We start from the raw sequence: 3,908 nt of genomic DNA on the forward strand, positions 1-3,908 counted from the left end.
CAGGGACACGTTCCCTTACCAGCCGGAAGTGCCCGCGGCGCATGCGCGGCGCCAGCGCGGCCACGCCCCCTGGAGACGGCGCGGGGGCCCGTTGCTAGGCAGCCGCCGCCGCCCGGCCTGGTGCCAGCGGGAGGGCCGGGGCGCCCGGCGCGACCGGGACCCCTGCCTGCGTCGCCCGCCTGCCTGCGCCCGGGGTCTCGGCAGCGGAGGCCCGGCAGGGAAAAGGGCCCTTCCTCCCGCGGCCCCCCTCGCCCCCATCCCCGAGAGACGGTGCAGCCCCATATAATGATGGTGATACATGAGTCGGGAGCCTGGCAATGGCTGCTGATATTTATTATTTATTATTATAAAGAGATTTATATGGCCGCCCAACTCACTCACGGCGACTCCGGGCGGCTAACAAAAATAAAACCCCAAATACAAACCCACTACACCCCCACCCCCAGCATCACCCCCTGATGCTACTGTGATTACTGTGATTGCCATTATTATTATTTATTGCTGCTAATTGCGGTTATTATTGCTATTATTGCTGCTGCTATTGCTGTTGCTGTTATTGTATGTATCAACCGCCAAATTGCCAAATTCATTGGTTGTGGTTTTATCTCAGACTGCTGTTTTCCCTTACAAGCCATGATTTGAGTTTGGGCGGCTGTATACCTTCTTGATGTAGGTATGTATTTATTTAAATTGATATGCTGCGGAAATGAGGACTCTGAGCGGGTGGCAGGTAAAAACATGGGGGAAAAAAGATACGACAATGAACAAAAATGAAGCATAAAAGATGGCAAGGGTGAAAAACAATCGGGGAGGGACAGAAAACGAACCCACACAATCCAAAGGGGGCTTCGCTCACTAAATAATTGGGAGTCAGGCGGCATATCCATTTAATAAATAATAATAAGTAAGTGAGCCAGTTTGGTGTGGTAGTGAAGGCACCAGGCTAGAAACCGGGAGGCCGTGAGTTCTAGTCCTGCCTTGGGCACGATGCCAGCTGGGGGACCTTGGGCCAGTCACTTCCTCTCAGCCCTAGGAGGGAGGCAACGGCAAGCCGCTTCTGAAAACCTTGCCAAGAAAACTGCACGGATTTCGCCAGGCAGTCTCCGAGAATCGGGCACGATTGAACGGATTAAAAAAAAAAAGTAAACATGACTCAAAGTGAAGTAGAAGGATTTTAACAACCCGTCATGAAGCCAAAGAAAAAGAAACCAAAGAAACCCCCCAAAAAGATCATCTGCACAGCATCTTCCAGCAAAATGAACACCTGCTCAACTTTATCAAAAAGGGCCTCACCACCCAACCCACTGCAACCCAACCGATGGAAACTATGAAAAGGATAACACTGCCATACATCAGAAACATCTCAGAAACCACCAACAGACTGTTACAACCACATGGCATCACCGTAGCACATAAACCAACTAAAACTCTTCAAAACGTATTAAGCAACCCAAAAGACCCAATAGCCCAAGAAGAAAAAACAGGAGTTACTTACAGCATACAATGCAAAGACTGTGACAGCCACTGTGTAGGACAGACAGGCAGAAGACTAGCAGAGCGCATCCACGAACACCAACTGGCAGTCAGAAGACGCGATGCGAACTCCTTAATCTCACAACACATGGACAGACTCAGCCTTAGTTTCAAATGGGAAACGGTGAGCATCCGAAACCAAGCCAAATCCAAAAACGCCAGAGAATTCCTGGAAGCCGGGCACTCAGACAAAGCAGCCGTCAACAGACACATAAACAACATCTACATACCATTCAGAAGAGACAAGAGAAAAGCCAGAAGACCAGGACACTCCCTTGCCAGCAACCAACACCCAGATATGCAATAATCAACACTAGGATTAACACCAGACGAACCATCAAACAGCACAATACACCCTAATCAAGGAACTATTAACTCAGTCAGTCAACCAAGCAGCAAACAACAGCCCAATCAAGGAACTCCCAAGGAGAGAACAACACCCCCACCAACACAAGCAGGGCAAGCCACCGTGTATAAACTGAGAGCAAGGCCCACTCCCTCTTCGCACTGAAGATGTTGCCTAGTCTGGCAATGAAACGTCGGCAAGAAAACAACAAGGCTCAGAGAGCACCAAGGACTCCACAAACCAAGGGTTGTGAAGAAGCAACAGAACACCGTGTCAGGAAAGCCCCCAAGGATTAAGCCATGTCTGATGCAGGTTGGCAAGTGGCCCCTGGCCAGGACCTGCTGGAAAAACAGGGTTCTAAACTCGGGGTTCAAAATATTACAAGATGATGCTGTCAAGGTAATGCATGCTATATGCCAGCAAATTTGGAAAACACAAGAATGGCCATCCGATTGGAAAAAATCAACTTATATCCCCATACCAAAAAAGGAAAACACTAAAGAATGTTCAAACTATCGAACAGTGGTACTCATTTCACATGCCAGTAAGGTAATGCTCAAGGTCCTGCAAGGTAGACTTCAGCAGTTCATGGAGCGAGAATTGCCAGATGTACAAGCTGGGTTTAGAAAAGGCAGAGGAACTAGGGACCAAATTGCCAATATCCGCTGGATAATGGAAAAAGCCAGGGAGTTTCAGAAAAACATCTATTTCTGTTTTATTGACTATTCTAAAGCCTTTGACTGTGTGGACCGTAACAAATTGTGGCAAGTTCTTAGCGGTATGGGGATACCAAGTCATCTTGTATGCCTCCTGAAGAGTCTGTATAACATCCAAGTAGCAACAGTAAGAACAGACCACGGAACAACGGACTGGTTTAAGATTGGGAAAGGAGTACGGCAGGGCTGTATCCTCTCACCCTACCTATTCAACCTGTATGCAGAACACATCATGCGACATTCTGGGCTTGAGGAATCCAAGGCTGGAGTTAAAATCGCTGGAAGAAACATTAACAATCTCAGAGATGCAGATGATACCACTTTGATGGCTGAAAGCGAAGAGGAACTGAGGAGCCTTATGATGAAGGTGAAAGAAGAAAGTGCAAAAGCTGGTTTGCAGCTAAACCTCAACAAAAGCAAGATTATGGCAACCAGCTTGATTGATAACTGGCAAATAGAGGGAGAAAATGTAGGAACAGTGAAAGACTTTGTATTTCTAGGTGCGAAGATTACTGCAGATGCTGACTGCAGTCAGGAAATCAGAATCCTTGGGAGAAGAGCAATGACAAATCTCGATAAAATAGTGAAGAGCAGAGACATCACACTGACAACAAAGGTCTGCATAGTCAAAGCAATGGTGTTCCCCGTAGTAACATATGGCTGCGAGAGCTGGACCATAAGGAAGGCTGAGCGAAGGAAGATCGATGCTTTTGAACTGTGGTGTTGGAGGAAAATTCTGAGAGCGCCTTGGACTGCAAGAAGATCAAACCAGTCCATCCTCCAGGAAATAAAGCCAGACTGCTCACTTGAGGGAATGATCTTAAAGGCAAAACTGAAGCACTTTGGCCACATAATGAGAAGACAGGACACCCTGGAGAAGATGCTGATGCTGGGGAGAGTGGAGGGCAAAAGGAAGAGGGGCCAGCCAAGGGCAAGGTGGATGGATGATATTCTAGAGGTGACGGACTCGTCCCTGGGGGAGCCGGGGGTGTTGACGACCGACAGGAAGCTCTGGCGTGGGCTGGTCCATGAAGTCACGAAGAGTCAGAAGCGACTGAACGAATAAACAACAAAATAATTCAAGCACGTCATACGAATATAACTTAAATTATGGAAAAGTAAAGAAGTAAAGAAAGGACAAATCCTAGATGGGGAAAATCCAGTCAAGAACTGATGGGACAGTAACAGATGGCCTTCACTGTGATCACGTGATCTCATTCGCAGGAACTACTAAGGTTGGCCTTTGCGAATATTTTCCTCCCGCCACAGACAGCTTAGAGTTGCCAAGGTTGAGGAACCCTGCTATAAAGGAA

Source organism: Candoia aspera, chromosome 3 (genome assembly GCF_035149785.1).
Source record: "Candoia aspera isolate rCanAsp1 chromosome 3, rCanAsp1.hap2, whole genome shotgun sequence".
In the NCBI taxonomy this organism is placed as follows: Eukaryota; Metazoa; Chordata; class Lepidosauria; order Squamata; family Boidae; genus Candoia; species Candoia aspera.